A 25,349-nucleotide genomic window follows, 5' to 3' on the forward strand; every position below is an offset into this window, starting at 1 on the left:
GCAGCACTAGGCAGGGTTGCACCCCACAATAGTGAGCTCGGTGGAGCAGGCAGCTCTAAATGACAGACACTTCCCTACTGCAGCAAACTGCAGAGACTAGACTCAAGGGACAATAAGGGAAACAGTAGTACTGCAAGTGATTGTCAATGTACTGCAGAAGCAAAAGTTAGAGAGAGAGGAAAAAGAGCAGCGCTGGAATCTCCAGCTGGTGAAAGGAAAACCAGTATCAGCTGAAGTGGTTGACACCATTGGGTCATGTAATACTGTGGGAAACAGAAGAATTAGACTGCGCAACACCGTCTGACAGCCCTGACATCAGAGGGAAGCTCAAAAATGCCGCTGATGTCCAAATGTAGAAAATAAGGCAAGCTCCTGCTTTAAGGTTTCGGCAGTCAGCTCATCCGCTCTGAGGCTCTGTAAATCGAGCCCTATTATTCCGTCAGCGGAGGGCGTGGGTGGAGTCTTGGTATCGGCTCTCCCTTATATTTAATGTTAATTAATATAAAAGTGAATCAAAGTAAACAAAACACAAACACTTACCAACATGGTACTGAAAGTAAACAAGAGAGCTAGGCAGCCATGAGGAAAGATGAAACAGGGCGTAAAAGTAATGCACGAAGTAAATAAAACAGAAACACATCAATACAATCCACAAGCAGAGGCAAACAAATACTATAAAACACTGAGAAAGTTGGGAGCCTGATTTCACCATGTGCTGAATTTGCCAGGGCGCTGGGCATGACCTAATGCGTGTGATAGAAACAGGAGAACCTTAGTGTTGTTGCTTAACAAACAGAGCTGCTGACTTTGCGCCTGGGGATCCAGATTTGAGTCTCGGCATGGACTCTACAAAAATCATGCACATGGTAACAAATAGATTTAAACTCTTAATAAATATAATTGTTCAGTGGCTGAATATGTACAATTATAAGATTGGAGAACAAACCATGCAAAAGAAAACAAGCGGGAGGGGGAAGTGCCGGAATAGGCACCCTCAGTAAATGTCTGATGAGATGCAAAGGCAGTGTGTGTTTGTTAGCTCAAAAGCTACTGCAGTAGGGGGAAATGCATGGAACAGGCACTCTCGGAGGCATCTGCTGAGTTCATGTCAAGGAAGTGCAGTCTGGAAAGTGCGTATCTGTCCTTCCTGCAACGCCAGGTATGATGAAAAAGTAATTATCAAAAGAGTGCTCAGAAACAGTGTAAACAAAACGTACAGAGTAAGGTCAGATGTAACAGGGGAAATCCTCATGGGAGATTGCAACAGTAGAAAAGGAGGGACAACTAAAGAAATTAACCAAAGAAAAAGAAGCATTTCCAAAAGACAGTCAGGAGCCAATCAAGAATATAGGCTGAAGATGGGTGGAGCTTAAAGCCCATTTTCTGAATACAGCCTGTCTCAAAGAGACAGCGCTAGTGCTGCCTATGCGAGACCTAAAAAGAACTAGCAATGCCATAGTACCCCGCCTCCCAAACAGTACACTGCCAGCCCTCAATAGGTGTAAATAAGGACACGGTTAAAGAATGCTAAACCAGTAAGATGAAAGATGCATTTCTGTTGGTGACAGCCAGTAGAGAGTGCTTGGGAAATATCATGCTACCTTCTCCAGCAAATTCGTATTGAAGCCTGCCTGGCATTCAATCTGGCCACTGTCTCTTCTCAGAGTATGAATTTATTGATTCACGATGGGGAGAAACAGAAATCAAAGTCCAAATTAGTAGCAGTGTACAATTTTCGTATGTATTGAAATCATGCATCATTTAAAGAGATGTTTTGATAACTAAGGGGTTTGTTTACCACAAAAACACTTCCTCTAAATGCTTTTACAAATACAAAGAAAGTCACAAACAAGGTAAAAATCTAGAAAAAGGGGATTTCAAGCTTAAGCATTTGAATCATTAAGGAACAGTGTGAGATCCCAAATACTGCAGCTAGTCAAAGTAGGGCTCACATGATTACCTGGGGTCACATACTTTCCAGTGATTACTGAAGATGTCAGGCAACATTTGTTTGCATTTCAAGGTTCATGGGAAAAAATGTAGGGTAAAACAGCCCTCTGTATTACAAGTGCACAGTGGTCAGGAGATAGCAGACACAGTAGGTAAAGTTTCTATGTATGCTCACCTATCAGTCTTCACAATTATTTCATAGTACGCGGTTAGTTTAAAAAAAATACACACGGGCTGGCATCTGGAAGTCAACACAGTATTGAAATAGCAAGTAACAACATATTTACACATAGGTAAGTCATAAGTCTTTGCAAAAAAAAATAGACATGACCTATGTAAGTGCAAATTAACAGCTCGTTGTAACAAATCTCCATGTATTATACATCCCGAACTCCATCAGTCAAAAGTCTTCAACACCAATTTGATATTCTCTTTTAACATTTCTTTATTAATGTTGACATTTTCTCCATAAAATAGAAGGAAAAAAGTAATGTCCCCTTTAAGGAGGCAACTTAAGAAAGTAAGGCCAGTAACAAAAATGATTAAATCTAGAGTATATACTGCACCTTATCTGACCACCCCCAAATAATTGCACTATTTTGTAATTGTCACATAAATTACCTGTGGCTAAAAATACACCAAACAGCGTGGTCTTCGATTTTTCACATGTGTGTCCATGATTCAACCAGTTGTGAGTGGCTACCATAATATAAAGTGGAGGGAAAACAATTCCATAAACAAAAAAGGCCATTAATTTTGACATATCATTACTAGTCCTTTAATTGTCATTTCAAAGAATATGATAGGTGCATTTGCAACAATTCAAGACTGATTCTTTCACAATTGTCGCCACGTACCATGTGTAGTGACATTAACAAATAGAAAAATATTATTTTAGCTGTGATCAAGACACATGGGTCTTACTATAAACCCCTAAGCCTTTTTATAGGCATTGAGGAGGGTCCCAAAAGTAGGCAAAGATTCCATGTTTAACAGTCTCTTTCAGAAAAAAACGCTTACAAATTCTTTTCTTCACATAAAAACTGGAAATCGCTGTAAAATCCTTCTGTAAACAGCACTTGGCGCACATAATTCTGTATATCTGATGTGCTAGAAGGCCAAATACATTGCTGTTTTAGTGTTGGTGAAAGAGTTGTGTGCCAAGCCTAGGTCCTTAGCCATCCGCATTGTGCCAAAGCCCCTTTGGGAATTATTGCTGGAGGGGAGACTTTCATCATGCCTGCAACAAGATTATAGGTGTCACTTGGCCAGAAATGACCTGAGGTCATGTTCAGAATTTTGGGCAAGAGCTTTGGGTTGCTCCCTAACCTGATCCCAAGTTTCATTGCTTCCGCTGTTCCAGTCATTCCAATGGCTAACAGTATGTTGTTCTAGATCTTGGCAGACTGTCCGGTTTCAACTTATCCGCAATAGACACATCCACTCCGATGCAGCTCAATAGTTGCTAAGCAGCATCAAACTCCTGCTCAGCTCGACCAACCATAAATGTAAGGTTTCCAGACCGTGCAGCTCCATCTCCCCCAGAAACAGGATCATCAATTTCAATTATTTTATTATGCATGAATGAATGAATGAATGAATGAATGAATGAATGAATACAGTCTTATAACGCGCAACTTAACCCCTAAGGGCATCAAGGCGCCCCGAAGATGGTATAGTTAGTGGTATGAGCCGATGGCAGATTACAGAGAAGCCTTTGCAAAGAGCCAGGTTTTTAAAGATTTCCGGAAGAGCGTGGCAGATGGTTGCCCTTTTAATTCCGGAGGAAGCGCGTTCCACAGTATCGGGGCGAGAGAGGAGAAAGCCCTCCCTCCCCACCTGGCTCTGAAAACCCGGGGAACAGACAAAAGATTTTTGTTGGAGGAACGAAGGGCTCTGCTAGGGGAATAAGGAACTAGCAGAGATCTTATGCCTTCAGAGCTTGCTCCATACAGGGCCCCATAAACATGGCAGACGATCTTAAAATAGATTCTAACCTGGATGGGTAGCCAGTGCAATGTGGCAGAAGAAAGTCTGGGGCCATCCAAAACAAATTTGGCTGCCGCGTTCTGTACAGTCTGCAGGCGCTGGATGAGCTTTTTGTTTATGCCTGAGTAGAGCGCATTACAATAGGGAAACATCCTTTTCAACGCAACTTTTACCACGCAGTGCCTTTACGACGCAACTATTACAATGCATGTCATTACAACGCATTGCACTGGGGGGCGCTCTAGGATAGGGAATGGATTTAATTTACTATCCAACACCTTCCCTACTATCCACGGGGACTGGAGTTGGAATAGTAAATTAAACTATTCACTATCCAGCGCCCCTTAATGCTATGTGTTGTAACAGCATGCGTTGTAAAAACTGCGATGTAAAGGCATGCGTGGTAAAAGCATGCGTTGTAATGTCATACATCCGTTACAATAATCTAGTCTCGAAGAGACAAGGGCCACCACGATCTGCTTTCGAGCTTCTAGAGAGAGATAATGTGCTATCCTTCTCAGAATCCTGATGACACCACAGCAAGTGGAAACCGTCCTATTGACCTGATGGTCCAAAGAAAGCATGGTGTCTATCATCACCCCCAAATTCCGGGCGGATTGAGAGGGCAGGGGCACACTCCAAGGGATGGAGGCCACCAGTCGCTATAGCAATTCTCATGATCTACGCCGAAGAGCAAGACCTCGGTTTTCTCTCCATTCAACTTTAGTGAATTCAGAATCATCCACTGTGAAACTGCCTCCATGCAGTTCCTAAAATTGAGGGCGGAGGAACTCACCGAGTGGGAGAAGGAAACCATGATTTGGGTGTCATCAGCGTATGACAACACCTCCAGCCCGAAAGATGTTACTAACCTGGCAAGTGGGGCCACATAGATGTTAAAAAGTGTGGGGCTCAAAGCCGATCCTTGGGGGACCCCACACTGCACAGGTTTGGCGGGGGACAGAAACTCTCCCAGCTTGACCCTCTGTTCTCTCTGATTGAGAAAGGAGGTTAGGAGGCCGAGCGCTGGGCCCTCCACCCCCATCTCCCTAAGGCGTGTTACCAGGACTGAGGGAGACAGGGTATCGAAGGCAGCTGTCAGGTCGAGCAGGACCAGAAGGGTGGTCTGGCCCCTGTCGACCTTCGAGCGGATGTTATTTGTGACCACCGTAAGGGCAGACTCAGTACTATGAGCCCTACGGAAGCCATGTTGAGAAGGATCCAACAGGCTAAAGGCATCTAAGTAGGCAGTCAGATGTTGATTAAGATGAACCTCAAGCATTTTTGCTGGGGCAGGCAGCAAGGATATCGGACGGAAGTTCTTCAATATCTCAGGGTCCAGGGTGGGCTTTTTCAACAAAGGTTTAACCACCGCCATTTTCCAGGAGGATGGAAAATTTCCTTCAGTGATTGCACAATTCATCACCTTTAAGAGGGGAGGCAACCGGGCCTTCCTGAAGTCTTTAATTGTCTTGAGGGGACAAGGATCCAAAGGGGATCCAGATTTTATTTTGTCTACCAGCAGATCCAGCTGCTGAGCGGTGAGAAGCAGAAAATTGAGAAGGCTAGTATGGGGCTCATTCGCCTGACGTTCTACGGAGGGCATAACATGTAGGGAGAGGGGACCCTGTTCACATTTAAGAGATTCAAGGGAGGTGTAGATGTCCACAATTTTCGTGTGAAAGAAGGTCGAAATCTTATCACACAGATCTTGAGAGCCCACTATGGGGTCCGGCATTTGCAGGGAACAAAGGGAATGTATGATCTTAAACAGTTCCCTAGGGGATTTAAGGGAGGCCGTCAAATTCGAAAAGTGGGCCTTCTTTTCCTCTATTACCCTCGCTTTATACCCTCTAAGAAGGCATCTATGTTTTTCCTTCTCCTTAGGATCTAAACAAGTTCGCCAAAGCCTCTCCTGCTTTCTGCATCCCTGCCTTAAAAGCCTAAGCGATTCAGAGAACCAGGGGGCTGAGGGTCTCTTTCTGGCCGAGTAGCGCTGTTTAGCAGGGGCCAGTGAGTCTACAGCTATTGCAATGGAATTGGAGAAATCGCAGGCAGCGACATTTTCATCCCTCAGGGGGGCTGACCCAGCGCTATACATGAAGGGGGCAAGAGTCTCATTCTTAATCATCCTAAAATTCCTTTTCAGTTCTCATTTCCTGGAATCAGGAAGTGGGACAGGAGTGTGATAGGACTTTAATTAGAGAGGGACGGCCATATGATCTGACCATGCAAGAGGGATGGGGAGCCTATCGTGAGTCTAGGGTCATTTGAGAAAACCCCATCCAGTGTGTGGCCGGCTAGGTGGGTAGGGCTGTCCACCAATTGCAGCAGGCCACATGAGGCTAGGGAATCCACCAGGGAAGAGGTGTCACTAGAACCTAACCTTTCCAGATGGAAATTAAGGTCACCCAAAACGGTCCGGTACGGTCTATCGATGTACGGCTCTAACATTTTCAGCAAATCATGGCTAAAACTCGACCTGGGTCCTGGGGGCCTGTAGAGCAAGAGGCCCAAAAAAGAGGCTGTGGGCGAGGAATTAAGGGTGAAGTAGACAGCCTGGAAAGCATCTAGAGGAGTGGAGAGGGGTTTAATGCGGCATATAGTAGAGCTCTTATACACTATGCCCAGTCCTCCACCCCTACGGCCAACTCTGCCCATACGGGCTAGGGCGTAACCATCTGGGATGGCATTAACCAGCTCAGGGCCAGCAGAGTCTGCTGCCCATGTTTCCGTGACAAAGACCCACGAAGGCTTCCTAGCGGAGACAAAATCCCTGAAGGCAATATTATTCTTAACTAAAGATCTAGCGTTAATCAGAAATCCAACTTCAGAGATTAGTGGAGACGAAATTTGCCTCTTAGGGGAAGGCCGCTTGCTAGGATGGCCAAAAGTTTTAGGGCATGTGCCTTTGGTAACGCAACTACAGCCAAAGTTCCCAAGAAGTGCCTCTGGGGAAAACCTGTGGTGACAGGGTAATCTACGGGGCTTAAGTGCCAGTAAATCCTGGATGGAAACGATGGGACTTACTTGAGGACAGTTGAAATTAGGACCAGCCTCCCTGGCCCCTGGCACGTCCTCAGTGCGGACGGGCGCGGACGGGCTGGACTTAGGCGCGACTTTGGCGCGCACCCGCTGTGCGCATCCGCTGGGCACGGAGAAAGCCATCCAGCCTAAATAGTGAGGAGCCTCGGTGTCAAACCCCACGTGACCCTGTGTGAGCCAATCAGGGCAGGGGAAGGAAATGTTTGCCAGCGCCCTCCACAACAATCGGTAAATACCGTGGTGGACCGGGGCGCTGGCAGGGCAAGAGTGGAAACAGGTAGGAGGCACAATGAAATATCTAGCACACTGATAAGGAACGTGATTTTTAGAAAGTTAAAAGAACCACAAGGAACGCAATTTTAAAAAGTTAAACACACCACATAACAATCATGTAGCGCAGGATGAGATTAGCAGCAGCGAGTCATCGCAATCATGGCTCGATACAAATACAGCGAATACTATGATTTGTAACTCTGGAGAGTTTCACATAAAAACATATATCCAAGTTATCAATACAATCAACACTTTAGAAAGGAAGGATTTTTTTTTCGTAAAATAAAAAAAGATTTATCATTACACTATAAAAACAAGGAGAAGCAATATAGACACAAAATCGGATTACAGAGTCCTTTCAAATACAAAGCTAGCGCGGGCAGAATGACAGTTAAAACACAGAAAAATAAGAAATAAATAAGAAATTCTGGCTTCAGAGTACAGTATGCAGTAAGAAGCAGCATACAAGAAAACGAGAAAGTGCAAGTGCGCTGATATTAAAAACTTGGGGCCTCATTTATGAGGCCTTGCGTCAGTTTTGCGCTTCCGATGCGTCACTTTTTGTGACGCATCGGTGGCGTAAAACATGCCTCCTGATGCGCACTATTTACAAAGTGACGCATCTAAGCAGATGCGTCACTTTGTAAACCCCTGCGCTACATTATACCTGCGTCAGGTATAATGTATGCAGAGGGGGCGTTCACCCGCAAAAAGCCTCGTAATAGTGACGCAGTGAAATCTATGATATTCCACTGCGTCACTTTTAGGACGCTGTTGCGTCAAAATCTTGCGCCTGCCTCACAGCAGGCGTAAGACTGACGCAAGCACTTTCACATGGGGCTTTACCCCATGTGAAAGGAAGCATTGCTGGAGTTGCGTCACTTTTGTGACACACTCCAGCAATGCGTCACTTTTGCGCCTACAGATACGTCAGAAATACTGACGTATCTGTAACTCCTTGCGACATGATGCGTCATATTATAAATATGACGCATCAATCATGTTGCAGGGAGAGCGCAGTGAAAAGTGACGCATCGCTGTTTTCACGCAGCGATGCGTCACTTTTCATAAATTAGGCCCCTGGATTGATAGATATACAATTGTATTTGACTGTAGCTGTATACAAAGAATCAAGGAGCACGGACGCACATATAGCACGCAATAATTGGCAGCATACAGGGAAACAAGAAAATGCAAGAGCTCAAATATCAAAATCTTGGATTAATTGATATACAATTGTGCATGACGACAGCAGCAGAGGAGGAATCAAAGTGCAACTATAGCACCAATATCAGAAAGAAGGAACAAAAAGAAAACCCTTTTCAGATGCAACCATGACAAAATGAATAACAGACATATTATAGCAATAACACTTTAAAAATTACAACCCTCTGTTAAAGGCTGGCCAGAAACCCTACCTATAAAATTCATGAGGATTCACACTAAAGGGAACCTTTATGGCCTTCTATGGCTAAACGAGGCAAACAGGTTTCTTAGCTAGTATATATTTAACACTTGTTTAAAAAAACTAACATTTTTAAAACAGACCTGTTCAGAGGGGGGTTCGGGGGAGAGGGCAGAACACAGTTACGGGCCTCCTCGGCTGTGACAATATTGTACTTTAGGAAAAAGGTCTTAAATATCTACGATATAAAGGTTTTAGTGTCGGAGAAGCAAATAGGACGTGATACAAGTCCTGTACACAAGCACCACATAAGTGACAAAGTCTTTCCTTCCTAGCAAGACCCTCCCAAGCTCCCGTTACAATTCTTAAGGGAAGTAAATTCAACCGGAGCAACAGGTTATTCTGTGCACCCCGTGTTGGAGATTCCATATAAAGTAAGGATGAGGCTTTTTATAAATAGTACTCCCCACTACAGGTCATTATTGCGATGTTCTGCGCACATTGCTGTATCTCTTTTGCGTGATACGTCGTAAACTGATTTTTTTATTCTAGATTTCAAAACTTGTTTAAGAAGAGCACCAGTTCTAACAGACTCAAAATCGTACAATTTTAAGGCTTTCTGGTAATTCCTAAAAAATAAACTTTTTTTCTTCAAGGTGTCAAAAATGTCCTTACGTATTGCTACCCGTAAGGGGTTCTCAAAACTGTTCAATAGTGCATTGCTCCATCTTAAGCATGCAGCCATAAAGAACAGGTAAGTGTTGAATAGCCTAAATTCGACCTTAATCGCCGCTATGGGTGCTGCGCGATTCAAATTACACATTTGGTGCCAAATACACCCCTCTACTTTCTCAAAGACTGCTTGGCATCTACTGTTCACAGCTATAACTCAATGCTGGAGGTATTTTAATTTTATAAACTGATAAAACATATGAAAAATGTCTTTTCCCGCAAAGCTTATAAAGTCTGTTAATTACAGAAGCCTGGGAGATTGCCTTACCTCTGCACCGGTTAATGGGATTGCTAGTGGAGCACGTGTTTGTGAAAATTCTCCCTAAATATGGGTATAACTTCTCGACGGAAAGTTTATCATTCCCCAAGAACCAGTGCATATTTTTCCTGGCTTGGCATTCCCGATACCTAAAAAATATAATTTTGCTTATTGAGATATTTATTTTTAAAAAGTAATCTTCTGAATAACTTACTAACTCAGTGAGTCGTCTTTGCAGGCCAATGGGAGTTAAGTCTAATAGAACGGCATCATCTGCATATAGCAGGCAGCTCAACGTCATGGTTCCTAGTTTTGGGGGCCCCCTTTACAAAGCCCTATCCTACTCTGCAGATCATTAATATAAATAGAGAAGAGAATAGGGGCCAGTAGGCACACTTGCTTCAGCCCATTTTGGGTCTCTATTTTACTTGACAAACCCTGAGTTCCACCCAATAGAACCTGAGTCCAAGTGGAGGAATCAAAGCGATAATCTAAGTAGATTCATGGGCATTCCCACTTTGGCCAATTTTCTTCATAGTGTCCCACGGTCTACCCTGTCGAAAGCCGAGGAGAAATCTATAAAGGCTGCATATAATGGCATACCCCTCCTCATTTGGGTATTTTTCAATTAATGTTTGCAGGGCGGTGATATTATCAAGGGTGCCACTATGTTTACGGAACCCGGCTTGCTCCACTGGGGCAAAACTGTTTCCAAAGGCCCAGTCTTGGAGGTGGGAATGTATGCTCTTGGCAAACAGTTTTCCGGTCGCATCCAGTATTGCGATCTGTCTGAAGCTAGCAGGGTAATTTTTTGGTCCCTTTTTATATATTGGGACCACAATACTACCCTTCCAGGATGAGGGAATGGACCCATGTGTATAGCAGTAAGAGAATACCAGACACAAGAATTGTGGCCATACTATGCCACCCTGCTTAACTATAGCTATTGGTAGGTTATCAGGACCCATTGCACCTGAATACCATGCCCCTTTAATGTAGCTTTCTATTTCAGTACACGAAGGGAAGACATAATCGCTCCTCGCCGGGGAGTTGGGGACAGAGTCTAAATTCCACCCAGCCACAGGATTTGGTGCATATAACTGAGAAATGTATATGGTCCTTTCTACATCAGATATCAAAATGGGTTGTGCCTTAGGTCTGCCATCACAAAATGTAGCTATTGAAGCCCAATATTTGCGAGTGTCACCAGACTGTGCAACCTCTCTTTATGTTATCCAATTTGCATCTTCCAACCCTCTACGCTCTGATGCAAATTTCTTTTTCTTACCTGTTTCAATCTATTAATTTCCCTTTGTCTGGACATTGAAGACTCCTTAAATTGTTCCCTTATCATGGTGTTGATCTCATGATTTCTTTTTTTATCTCCCAAGATATAGCCACCAAAGGATTAGTGCTACGGACTTGCACAATCTAATTAGGGCCAATATCCTCTCAAACCTGGAACTGGGGTTATCCTGACCAGGGCCAGGATATGCATTTTCAACAATCCTTCTAAAACAAGGAAGATTTTTATTGGACCAGAAAGTTCACCCATTAGTTCTATTGTATGTGATACTTTCATCCCTTCGATTTCAAGTCCAGCAACTCTAGTTCCATGTTAACAACTACAGACAGGACTCCATGATCGCTCATGTTTGTAGGCAGTACCTTAAATTGCGTGCATGTACCAAAAAAGTTTTAAGATACCATCATATGGTCAATCAGTGAGTGCCTACGTGGGCCATGAAAGGTGAAAGAGGCAGGAAACTCATCTGGGAATCTGCCATTCCGCAGCACAAGATCACAGCATCTCAGGTTATGTATGAGAGATAAACCCCGCCTATCTAATCTGACCTGGGAAGGAACCAAGGATTTTGGGATGGACCATATTACTAAGGGTTGGAAAAAAACATAGAGGAACAATTCAAGAATTGCACCCACCATCAGTATCAGGGTGCACTCTTCAGAGATACTGTTTTTTTGCACAAAGGAAAAATTAGATTCAACCGGTGAGTCAGATGCGCTCCCTGGTGGAATGTATACATTTTCCAGAAGAAGTGATGCGGTCTGGCCACATGTAACTTTATCTAACTTAAGTTTCATACCCATGTAAAACTTGGAAGAATGGTGAAGAACTACAGGATTCCAATTTATAGTGCAGCTAAGGAAAATGGCTAGGCCACCACTAGTGTGACCTTTAGTTGAAGGTTTTGCTGCACAACAATATACAAAAAAGTTCTCAAAATTGAAATCCACACGGATCCATGTTTCCTGGAGACAAATTATTTTGGGATCGTGTTCTAGTAAGGAGTTCAACTTAAAATTGGAATTTCCAACACCCCCTAGGTTCCAAGACAAGATTTTGCCCAAGAGGCTACCTCCGCAGCATGGAGCCAGCTACCCAACTCCACTTGGCCATCACTTCATCACCTATGAATTTGTTAGATCTTTGGACATCGCGACTTACAATATTGATCTCTCTTTTTCCTGAAGAACTACCTAACGAAATTTTAATATCTTTTGGATTCATGGCACCCGTATTGTTGTGTTAAAAATTCTACTACCTGGCTCCAGCCAGTCTATCCTGTGAGATTAAAATGGGCCACCAACGGGTCCACATTTGGGAACACATCTATCCCTCTTTTCCTAAAGGAATCAGCGTTAGCCAACACTAGCATTGCAATTATCCCTGAGCTGAACGTGACTCTGGTATTTGGGGGACCGCTACTGAAATCTAGATAGACCAGCTCAATGTCTTTGCTTATTACTAATCTTAAATCCTCTATTTCTGCAAGCAGCTACAGCAAAGAACATCTATTGAATAAAGCTGCTTCAGAATCAAACAGGGAAACGAAGAACAAACTTTTTGTTGCTTTCATAGATCTGTGTCCAGCAAATGTTGTGTCACTCAACCTTGGGTCAGACCCCAGCACAGACATCAGCCCAGTGAAAGAGGCAAAGTCTGAACCCCCTCCATAAGCCGCTCCTAACTGAGATCAATCCGTACTGGAACCGTACCCCGGCCGGTTGGGATGTAGAGGACATTGGCCATGGCCTGACCTAATTCTGTCTCAAAAGCATAGGTTTGTGTTATTAGGTTCCCTGAGTTGTGGTCTTTAATAAACCCTTGGTGCACTACATCCATGTTAATATGTATTTTAAAATTCTCTTGTGCATTTTCTACTCCACCCTTATTAGTTTTGGAAACCCTCTAACTTCATGCCCTTCCAGCACCCCTAATTCTTTCCAAGAGGATTCAACTACTTTAGAGGAGAGGGTGAGGGTATTTATCTCTGAAAACCCCAAATGTTGGCCATCCTCAAGGATTGGGGGTCTTGTAACCTTCCTACTTTGAGGCGGGAGTGAGCTGTCTAGCACCTTGAGTGCTGAAGGAAACCTCAAACTTTTGTGCTTATGTTTGGGAATGCACTGAATCATATTCTTCTTCCCCCCACCGACCTTTTAGACTACTACTTTCTTTCAGTGTTGCAACCTCCCCAGGGGGAACAGCATCTAAACTGTCAATGGACTGTTTAACGTGGAGGGGGTGGGTTAATAGTTCAGTAGTACAAGATATGTTCATGTGAAGACGGGATACACCTGTAATGGATTCATAAGTGCGGTTGCAGTTGTATTGCCTCCAGGACTGATGTACAAAGTATCCCCTGTGTGTTCTTTTTTAGGGGCAGACCTTGCTAGGGGACTTACCTTTGAGCGGGGAAATGGGCCCCTCCTTATCTTCCTGAACCTCAACCTGAATTCCCAAACTTGACATCCCAATACGGGTCTGGCATGCTTGCGATTTTACCTCAATGCCCTTTTCAGACTTGCTTATTCTGGGATTGGCACGGTTGAGGTTCTGTACCTCCATTAAAATTGGTGAAAGGACATCCAGTATTTGATCGGAATTCATAGTAGTTTTCTCCAATAAGTATAAAATTGACGAGGATACTAATCTTGGTAGTGGGGATAACCCCTTTCCGGCAGCATTTGTTTCAGAAAGAACCTCAACATTTTCCAGAAGCATATTGAAAAGACTACAACAAGAGGTAAGTGGAGCTGAGTTTATTGGATCTTGCAACCTCCGAGTCCCGGCAGCAACTGCTAGACCAGAACACACATTGTACCCGCCAAGTTGGAATCGAACCGATAACACCTGACCACAGCACGGGCACATGCGCGAGCCAGGAGAAGCTCCCAACACCCCCCCCCCCTTCCTTCATAACAAATGACAAGAAAGCCAAAGAGAAGAAATAAGAAAAGAAAAGTAGCCAGGAAGAGGAAAGAAGAAGCAGCAAGAAAATAAATTAGTCAACCTATAAAGAAGAAAATAGGTACAGCATGTAATAGTCAACCTGTAAGGAAGAAAACAGGTTACAGGATGTAATAAACGGAAAGAAGTTCAACAGAACAACAAATTACAACATTTTATAGTCTTGAAATAAATTTAATGGGAACAGTTCTCGCCCTGGAAGAAGTTTTCCTCAGCGGAATATGGTCAGAGCGTATAACACTCCTTATGGACATTAGTAGGGCTAACACCAAGAGGGGAATGAATGCCAAGCCTCTCGTTGACACGTAAAAGCATGGGCTTGGGCACAATGGAAATAGTACTCTTGTTCCAAATCCTCCCATCATCCAGCTCAACAACATGATCTCTTACGTCAGACACTCTCTTGGGAGATGAAAACCAAGACTCCACCTTGCAGAGAAAACCAGGTTTTTTGATCCTCAACCAATCCTCCACCTTGACTTTGAGCAGACAGAAAGCGGGGGTCTGGTGTCATACTTAGCTAGGACAGCAGCCCTGACATCAGTTACAACAGATAAACTTTCAGCATTCACAACTCTCCTGGACATCCATTCTTTGTTTATTTCAGAACCAGCAACTCTTCCCCGCAACAGAGTAAATGGAGCAACTCCAGTTGAAAAATGTGGAGTGGTCTTCACTGCCCACAACATATCACTGACAGCCCGGCGCCAATGCAACCCAGTCACTAAAGCAAGCTGAAGGTGTTCCTTAACAACACGGTTAAATCGCTCAACCAAACCGTTACTGCTGGGATGATAGAGTGATGTAAGGATGTGTTTAATCCCAGCATCCTAGAGAAACTTAGCCATTTCGGAAGAAACTAACTGGGTCTCGTTGTCAGACACAATTTCCTCCGGGGAACCCTCCCTAAGGAAAACATCCTGCAGGAAATTGATGACAGCAGAAGAGTTAATATTGTCAACCAACCTGATTTCTGGCCACTCGGACATATAGTCAATTAGAACAAGGGCATACTTGGGAGAAGTGCCAATGAGACTAAACGGACCAGCAATGTCCAACTCTAATTTGGACCAGGGAGTGTTCTTCACAACGACTGGTTCAACAGGAGAGGGATGAGTCACTTCAGACGTGTCGCAGGTAACACACGCACAACAGTCGCAGACAAAATGCTCAACGTCTTTGTCAAGAGTTGGCCCCAAAAATCCTTTCTCACCCTGCGTTTCATTGCCCGGATTCCTGGATGCCCTACGTGTGCTAAATTTAAAAAAATGTTGTGAATTGGAAAGGGAATTATCAATAACCCCCGCCCCTTCTCAATATTCCATCCACAACAGATAACTCATCCTTGACCCTCTTGTAGGGTACCAGCTCGGAGGAGCAATCCTTGTCACAGGGCCACACATCACCTAAGAGATTGGTGACTCTTACAACATCAGCATCCAGAGTAATGTCGTCCAACTATTCACATTCGGAAAGGTCACAACCCACAGTATCTTCCAAAGAGCCAACAGCTCAGACAACCTCTAAGTCATCACACTCAGAATCATCATCAAAATCAGAGAGAGAGAGTCTGGACAGGCAATCCACTATCAAGTTTTTCGCTCCAACCACATACTCGAGCCGATAGTGAAATTCTTGTAACCTAAATTGCCATTTTGAGATCCGAGGAGTAGCTCTGCCACCACCTTTGGTAGTGAACAAGTCAACCAAAGGTTTGTGGTCAGTCCTTAAGATGAATTCGTTCCCCCACAGAATTTTTTTAAAGTGTAGGACACCCCACCACATGCCCAGGGCTTCCTTCTCGACAGTGGAATAGGTGCTTTCAGCACTCCTCAAGGTCTGGAGGCGAAAGCTATAGTTTCTTCCTGGCCATCGCTCCTCCTTTGCAGAAGGACGGACCCCAAACCCACATTACTGGCATCAGTGGATACAATACCTAAGTCATTGATATTGAACAATTTCAAAGGGCGAGCACATACAATTTCTTGTTTGATGGTTTCATAATTACTATTGCAATCATCATCCCATACAAATTTGAAATCTTTTTTCAGTAAATTACGCATGGCAGCCGTTTTGGTGGAAAAGTTTCTGACAAACTTGGAGTAATACTCCATCAACCCAAGATACAAACAAAGTTGATCCTTATTCAAGGGTGTGGGTGCATTCTGAATAGCATCGATTATTTTAAGTTTAGGCTCAATTCCCTTGTGGGAGATATGATGGCCTAGGTAATCAACCCCTTCTTGAAGGAATTTGAATTTATCCTCCCTTAAAGTTAGACCCATGGCTCTTATAATACTCAAAATCTGTTTGACCTTCTCTTCATGCCCAGATTCCGTCTTCCTGTGAATAAGGATGTCGTCTTGGAAGAAGACAACACCGGGAATGTCCTTAAATTGATTGTTCATTAGTCTCTGAAACACAGCCGAGGCCGAAGCAAGGCTGAAGGGCATGCGGATGTAAAAATAGGTGCCCTCAGGAGTTACAAAAGATGTAAGGTGTCTGGACTCTTTGCACAATTCAATCTGGTGGTAGGCTGATGAGATATCGAGAGAAGTAAAAAACTTGGCACCTTCAAGAGTGGCCAGCATCTCGTTAATATTTGGAAGTGGTTGACGATCAATCCAGATGTTCGCTTTGAGGCCCTCAAGTCAACACACATCCTGAGGAATTTATCGGATTTGCCTGCCAAAACAATGGGGGCAAGCCACTCGGAACACTCAATGAGTTCGATAACTCCTGCAGCACATAGACGTTCCAGTTCTCTCTTGAGTTCAGGATGTAAACTCAAAAGCACTTTATGTACTCTGTGGGCTACAGCTTTAGCATTTCCTTGAGTACAATACGATGCTGACAACCTTTAAGCTTTCCAAGTTCACAGTTGAATACCTCAGGAAACATTTGTGCCCACTTGACGTTGGAGATCTGGGTAACAGTTTGAGCAGAAGGTGCGCTAGAAGTGGAATTATAAAATTGGCATGGAGCACTGCGGGATACAACCATGTCAGGGTGGTTGGGATCCAGAACAATGTTCAAAGCTCTTTGTTCATCCCAACCAATAAATTTGCACCTTCTTTGACCACAAATGTACCTCCAGAGGTGTGGTCAGAATTGAAAACTAACTTGGCAATGAATTTTCCTAGTACCCCTACTCTATTGCCACCATATGCAAACATTTTAATGTTGGAAGGTTCTAAATGTGCACTAACAATTTTACCAAAATCAATAGAATTGATGAGGGTAAAAGGAGAACCAGAATCAGTGAGAAATTTGAGACTAATGCCATTGACAGCTATACAGCAAGAAGGGGATTTTCTCTTGTGGAGTCCAGCCAACGAGGCTAGTTCAACAACCCCTGTGCTGAGAGACGAAGAAGCAGACAGCTTTAACAGATCATAACACTCTTCGTCTGAATCCTCAGTAATGGCTTTCACTGTTTGAGTAGGATTTTTTTTTTAACAAAAGCAGCTCTACACATCCTGGAATAATGACCTTTGTTCCACAGGTTTGGTTGAGAGCAAAACAGAATTTGGCATTGCCTAAATGCGACTTGCTCCCACAGTGAAAACACATAAGCTCATTTTGTTCAGGCTTGACTTTGGTCGGGGGAGACGTGGTAGAGCGGGAAACACTGGTCGTAGGTACTTTGGGTTTAGGTTTAGGAGGTGGTCTGGAGTTTAATAGTTTTACTTCCGTGGTTGAAAAAGTAGAACCCATTTCCTTAACACAAAACTGCGAATGCGCAATGCTTTTAGCTAATGTGAGTGCACTCTCTAAGTCAGGATCACTAGAGGAAAGTAGCTTTTCTTGAATCTTTTTGTTGCATGTCCTTTCAATTAGTTGATCACGTATAATTTCATCCCTAAACTCCCTATAGTTGCAGTTGATGGCAAGAATCCGGAGCTCTGCCACAAAGTCATCAATAGATTCGCCAGTAGTTTGGGCACGTAAACTGATAGAAACTTTGTTCACTCACCCTCTTGCTCCAGACTTGTTCTGAATTCAGTGAATGGCAGCAGGGCTCCCAGGCGGAAGGCGTGCCATGCCCCAATCCCACTCTTATTCCACCTCCGGATCTGTGGCAAGTGGTGGCAGGTAAATAGTGACAGTGGGGGGGGGGCAGTGGGCTAAGATTGGACTTTTTCCAGGCAAGACACTGTGCCCCTTATCCCCCTCTCACACTAGGCAATGTGGTATGGCGGTGGCCGTGTCTCCTGTCTCCACTTGCAGCCCTCCTGCAGCTGTGACGTAACAGGCGCTCGCAGGCAGATCCAGGCAATGAAGCGCTTTGCCGCCCCCCTGCTTGCAGATCAGGGCAGTCGGTAAGCCGCTAGCAGGAAAAGCCGGGTAAGCCTGCAAAGCCGTAAAAAAAGCGCAGTACAAACCTGCGGTATGGAGCCGAACCGTGCTCCTCCGTGGCTCCTCTTCCTCCAGCATAGTGCGTTGCACGTTCATGGGCTTGCTCTCATACCACCATCCATAAACACAGCTCAGGTTTTCTCCAGTGCTCTTCACCGTTCTTTAGAAATTGCTGAATCAATTTTAGTAGAGTCTATGAACAACAAAACTTTCTTCAGGTTTTACAGAATTCATTCACCTCTGTATATACTTCAATTGCTTTCCAGCTTGCTGGAAGTTTAGTAATAATCCGGTCTGCTGAAGAATCTATAATCTGTTCTCTGGAATCTGGGATTTCCATGCAAGCCACTAGGAAAACATGAAAAGTGACAATAGATGTCCATGCTTCAGACGCTTTTTTGCCATTGGGTTCCCTATGGCATCAAGTCCAAAAAAACACTGCAGTTTTTGACGCCATGGTCCTAGAATGCACCATTATAAAGTTGCCATGCCGGCAGTAACTGCTGAGCACACCAGATGACCTTCTGATTAGAGCAGCCATGGGTTCTAGAAAGATAAAGTTGGAGCATTCGTACTGTGGAAAACCTGTGCCGCTCTGGTACAATATCTATTATCCCATCTATTGTTTTCAGCTGGCTTGAGAAAATACACTCTTTTCTTATTTTAGCGCATACAAGCAGGTTTTTTCTAGGCTGATCTTACATCTTAGCATCCTTTGTTGGAGTCATTATGAAATGTTTAATGAGTAACACTGTATTTATTTTCAGAATTTATTTAGGACCACTAAAACTCACCATCTTCATCTTCAATCAAAACTAAGATTTGTCTGTCTGCTAGTATATGATGCAGCATACAGGTTTATTTTACACATATTTATGTTTCTTATCTGTTATTCTTGTTTTCTTTTCACGTATTACATTAAGAAACAAGCATTGGCAACGCCAGTAGGGGACTTCTTAGTTCATTATTAGAATTCAGTGGACCAACGAGCTATTAGGACTCTACTGCTATTAGATGAGAGAGACTAGGATCATATTTCACTACCGTGTGCCTCTCAGTATGTTCAGGTTTTGCTAGGCCTTTTCCTATTTGACAGAATAGGGGGTGGCAAAACCTGCAGATTTGAGCTGTCTCGTCACAATGTATAAATCACATAGGTCTAGTAATGCATACAAAAATCAAAGGTTTTACTCTGAGTGAAGCACTGACCCGCAGCCCGTAAAGCCGTAATTGCCCCAAAAGTGAAGCATTCCTTGTGGCATTCTGTGATCAAACAAGAGCTGCATTTCAATTGCAAGTTTGTCTGCCAGCTTTTGAAATTCAGTTCAATCTAATGAGCACTATCCAATCATGAGCAGAACATTGACCAGGAGTGGTATGTACAGAATTCTATATTTTCACTACGAAGGTCAAAGTATGCACATATGCCTATGTTACAAAGAGCTACTCTTAGATAATAAGTGTGATGCAAATCGGTTATTTAGCGATCCTGTAGCTTCCACCTATTGGATGCAACACGCTATCTACATCCACTAGGATAATGTCCGTGAAGGGAAAAACAGAGGAAAATGAAGTTTCAGTTCACGAGTTTAACCAGAGAATACAAAGTCAACCATAAATAAAGTAATTGATAAGAGGTTGATGGAACCAGTTTTTGATTGGAGGATGATAACTCATGGATGCTGTTTATTAAGAAGAACTTCCTCACAGCAGCAAATATTGCTTTCCTACTACTATCAGCCCAGTTCCTTCAGAAACAAGGGAGATTTTAGAACGGAACATTTTTTGTACAACAGATTGTCCAACCTCAACTTGGCTCCAAAAAATGTCCACTACTAGCTTTCCCAAAGGTAATTTTTGCTGTTCTCTTTGCCTACACAAAATATAATTGATATTGAAGTAGAAATCTGAAAACAGATTAAATATTCAAATAACTGATTATGAATCCACCTAACACGATTTAGAGGCATAATGCAACAGAGTAAGAATCACATCCCCTTCAAAACATGGCAATGGTCCCTCCAGAATCAACCAGACCGGAGTAGAACTACTCCAATATGCACATTTATATAGCCCTTCCCACCACTAAACATTAGTGGCTCCCAGCCACTTCTAGGTGGCTGCTGCAAAACATACTCTGACTATGTGTATAATGCCCATTCTTAAGGGTTGCGCCGCTACCTTTCCTGTGTGAAATCCAGAGCATACTGCATTTATATAGTGCTATCTACCCATGAGTATATATTACAGCCTATGGAAAATTGCACCCCTCCGGGGTAGCACCACTCTCCTCTGGACACTTGCTAAGCTCTATATTCTATGTGGTTTAAACTGTATGACAGACCAGTCCAGACATGGTTAGCTATGTGCCTACATGACCAGGTGTATGCTTACATTTTTCATCTACGCACACCTACACACGCCGGCTACAAATCTAGTTGAGCATGCATGCATGCATGGCCGGCGCTAGGCATGGGCAGTGTGGGAGGCTGCCCAGGGCCCCGTAGTCAGCCAATCAGACTACGGCATTAAAGGTGACACTGTGCAAAGTGACCACCTTAGGAGGCCTCTTCCCCTAGCCTTACTGCTATGCTGTAGCAAGTGGAACCCGAGAGGAGGACCCCTCTCCACCACCCCTTCCCAGTTGCAAAAGACACATTCCTCATGTTTGTCCGGCAATTAGGGATCCACCCCCCAAACCCATTTACAGGCACAGCGGGATGGCAACCCTCAAAACCTTCAGCCCTTGATGAGCTGTTAAGTGGTGCTTGTATGTGGCTGAGAGAAGGGCCTGCAGCTAGAGGGGCATCTATTCAGATGCAAACAGCCCTGAATGCATCATGTCTATGCAATTTAGAGGGGCCTCGCACATTCCCTTTCTGCCCAGGGCCTCTGAAATCCTCGAACCGGCCCTGCATGCATACATGCATAACACATGATCACTTCCTGTATAGGTCCACCACCACCATGTCCACCACCACGTCCACCACCTCCATCTCCTCCATCTCCACCGTGTCCACCACCACCATGTCCACCACGACCACCACCACCAAGTTCACCACCACCACGTCCACCACCACCACATCCATCACCACTATGTCCACCACCAGGTCCACCACCACCATATCCTCCACCACCACCTCCACCACCACCACGTCCACCACCAACACATCCACCACCACCATGTCCACCACCACCATGTCTACCATCACCATGTTCACCACCACCACGTCCACCACCACCATGTCAACCACCACGTCCACCACCATGTCCTCCTCCACCACCACCACATCCACCACCACCACGTCCACCATGTCCACCATGTCCACCTCCATCACGACCACCACCACCACCACCACGTCCACTACCACCACGTCCAAAACCACCACGTCAAACCACCACCACCACGTCCACCACCACCACCATATCCACCACATCCACCACCACCACATCCACTACCACCACGTCCACCACCACGTCCACCACCACATCCCCCACCACCACGTCCACCACCATGCCCACCACCACCACGGCCACCACCACCACATCCAACATCACCACGTCCACCACCACCACGTCCACCACATCCACCACCACCCGTAAAAGGTAAAATGTCACTGGAGGGCAGGGGTAATAGGAGTGTTGACGGGAATAAGGGCTAGAGGTAGTAGACCAGTCCCAAGATACATTTTGTAGAGGCGCAATGTCACAGGGGCTCCTGTAAAAGCACTTGCAGCATCTCTACCTCACAGTGGCATACCTGCATGAGCAACTCACTCAAAAAAAACATTGGCATAGCCAATAGGTCTGGCCTTTGGGACCTTATAAGTGTTTAGGCATGCAACACTTGATGCTGTTGCACCACGGATATTGTGCAGGATAACTAAACACTTAAAAGGTCCCAAAGGCGCGACCTATTGGCTATGCCAATGCTTGTTGTATTCTTTTTCCCAGAGAAAGACACCACTTTGTGAAAATTAGTACTGCCCTGACACCAACTTGTAGTTCACATTAAAGCTCGCCTGTTCTAAAATGAAGGTGCACACGAAGATGTATTTTTAATGAAATATAAAAAAATATGCAAATAAATAGGATAGTTGCTCAATAAACAAGCATTTGCAATGCATAAGGTCTCGCATTAGGAAAGTTTGAGCTATTGGTATTGTAAATGACACATTTGTTATATATGTGTTGGTTTTGAAAATAGCAAAAATAATAGCTTTGTCATTTACAATGCCAATAGTTATAACTTGTGACACCTATAGCATTTGTAATGCAATATGTGTTGTATTCACGTGACTTAGATGTATTGATATTACAAATAACAATGGCTTTGAATTTTTTTAATAATTAACCACTTGGATGCTAGGCATCTTGCGCCGCTTCAATGTAATTTCCATTTAAATCAATGGAAACTCCATGACGAGTTACCCTTGTCATTAGCACTGAAGGGGTTAATACTTAAATAAAAGTTATTGTAATTTATAATGGCAATAGCTTAAACTTTTGTAAATAACTTTTCTGAAGAATATGTTCAGTGTATTTTATTGTGACGAAAATCCAAGAAAAGAAGTGAAATACTAACCTCTTTTTGTGACATTTGTAATAAAGCTTGAAACATTGAGAGATCATATTTGACCCAGTTGTTGGTAAATGGTTGCACAGATTGATGCTGTGGTGGGGCTGAGAGATGTTGTGGTGGCGACTAGTGATGCTGTGGCATTCAATGATCCTGTGGTAGCGCATAGTGATGTTGTTGTGGTAGCGCATAGTGATGTTGTTGTGCCCCTTAGTCATGCTGTGGTGATGCGATAGATAGAGTGAGTGGGATAGATAGATAGAGGGAGGGCGATAGAGAGATTGAGTGAGCGAGATAGATAGGTAGATAGATAGATAGATAGGAGTGAGGGCGATAGATAGCTAGACAGATAGATAGAGTGATGGCGATCAGTTTCTAAATAAGTAGATAGAATGAGGGCGATAGATCGATAGAAAGATAGATAGAGTGAGGGCGATAGATAGAGTGAGGGCGATAGATAGATAGCGTGAGGGCGATAGATAGATAGAGTGAGGGCGATAGATAGATTGATAGATAGATAGAGTGAGGGCGATAGATAGATAGATAGAGTTAGGGCGATAGATAGATAGAGTGAGGGCGATAGATAGAGTGAGGGCGATAGATAGAGTGAGGGCGATAGATAGCGTGAGGGCGATAGATAGAGTGAGGGCGATAGATAGAGTGAGGGCGATAGATAGCGTGAGGGTGATAGAGTGAGGGCGATAAGATAGAGTGAAGGCGATAGATAGATAGAGTGAGGGCGATTAGATAGAGTGAGGCCGATAGATAGACAGATAGAGTGAGGGCGATTAGATAGATAGACTGAGGCCGATAGATAGAGTGAGGGCGATAGATAGACAGATAGAGTGAGGGCGATAGATCGATAGACAGATAGAGTGAGGGCGATAGATAGATAGATAGTTGTGTGTGTGGTTGTGTGTGGTTGTGGTTGTGTGTGTGGTTGTGGTTATGTGTGCGTGGTTGTGTGTGTGTGGTTGTGTGTGTGTGCTTGTGTGTGTTATGCTTTGTTTTTCTATGTTTTGTTATGCTATGTTTTGTTGTGTTTGGTATGCTATGTTTTGCTAGGCTATGATATGTTTTGTTTTGTTATGCTATGCTATGTTTTGTTATGTTATGTTTTGTTATGCTATGCAATGTTTTGTTTTGCTATTCTATGCTTTGTTATGCTATGCTATGTTTTTTTGCTATCCTATGCTTTGTTTTGTTATGCTATGCAATGCTTTGTTGTGTTTGTTATGCTATTCTTTGTTATGCTATGTTGTGTTGTGTTGTGTTTTGCTATGCTATGCTTTGTTTTGCTATGCTATGTTTTGTTATGCTATGTTTTGTTATGCTATGTTTTGTTATGCTATGTTTTGTTATGCTATGTTTTGTTATGCTATGTTTTGTTATGCTATGTTTTGTTATGCTATGCTTTGTTATGCTTTGTTATGCTATGCTCTGTTTTGCTATGCTATGCTTTGTTTTGCTATGCTATGTTTTGTTGTGTTTGATATGCTATGTTTTGCTATGCTATTATATGTTTTGCTATGCTATGTTTTGTTATGCCATGTTGTGTTATGCCATGTTTTGTTAGGCTATGTTTTGTTTTGCTATCCTATGCTTTGTTTTGTTATGCTATGCTCGGTTTAGTTTTGCTATCCTATGCTATGTTGTGTTATGCTATGCTATGTTGTGTTTTGTTATGCTATGCTATGTTATGCTATGTTATGCTATGTTTTGTTATGTTATGCTATGCTATGTTTTGTTATGCTATGCTATGCTTTGTTATGCTTTGTTATGCTATGCTATCTTTTGCTATGCTATGCTTTGTTTTGCTATGCTATGTTTTGTTGTGTTTGATATGCTATGTTTTGCTATGCTATTATATGTTTTGCTATGCTATGTTTTGTTATGCCATGTTTTGTTATGCCATGTTTTGTTATGCCATGTTTTGTTAGGTTATGTTTTGTTTTGCTATCCTATGCTTTGTTTTGTTATCCTATGCTATGTTGTGTTTTGTTATGCTATGCTATGTTGTGTTTTGTTATGCTATGCTATGTTGTGTTTTGTTATGCTATGCTATGTTGTGTTTTGTTATGCAATGTTTTGTTATGCTATGCTATGTTTTGTTGTGTTTGTTATGCTATGCTTTGTTATGCTATGCTATGTTGTGTTGTGTTTTGCTATGCTATGCTTTGTTTTGCTATGCTATGTTTTGTTGTGTTATGCTATTTTTTGTTATGCTATTTTTTGTTGTGCTTTATTACGCTATGCTTGGTTATGCTGTGCTTGGTTATGCTGTGCTTGGTTATGCTGTGCTTGGTTATGCTGTGCTTGGTTATGCTGTGCTTGGTTGGGCTGTGCTTGGTTGTGCTGTGCTTGGTTGTGCTGTGCTGTGCTTGGTTGTGCTGTGCTGTGCTTGGTTGTGCTGTGCTGTGCTGTGTTTTGCTGTGATGTGCTGTGTTTTGCTGTGCTGTGTTTTGCTGTGCTGTGTTTTGCTGTG

General features: G+C 43.4%; 1 protein-coding gene and 1 pseudogene across 6 annotated transcripts in view; one reads left to right on the forward strand and one right to left on the reverse strand.

Annotated features, from left to right (window-relative positions):
- FAM227B (family with sequence similarity 227 member B) overlaps nt 1-25,349 on the forward strand; it is a 3,234,040-nt gene that overhangs the window by 943,823 nt on the left and 2,264,868 nt on the right. The window lies entirely within an intron of this gene.
- On the reverse strand, nt 2,894-3,532 carry LOC144826391 (3-hydroxyisobutyrate dehydrogenase, mitochondrial pseudogene; annotated as a pseudogene).

The sequence above is a fragment of the Lissotriton helveticus genome, chromosome 3_2 (genome assembly GCF_964261635.1).
Source record: "Lissotriton helveticus chromosome 3_2, aLisHel1.1, whole genome shotgun sequence".
NCBI lineage: Eukaryota > Metazoa > Chordata > Amphibia > Caudata > Salamandridae > Lissotriton > Lissotriton helveticus.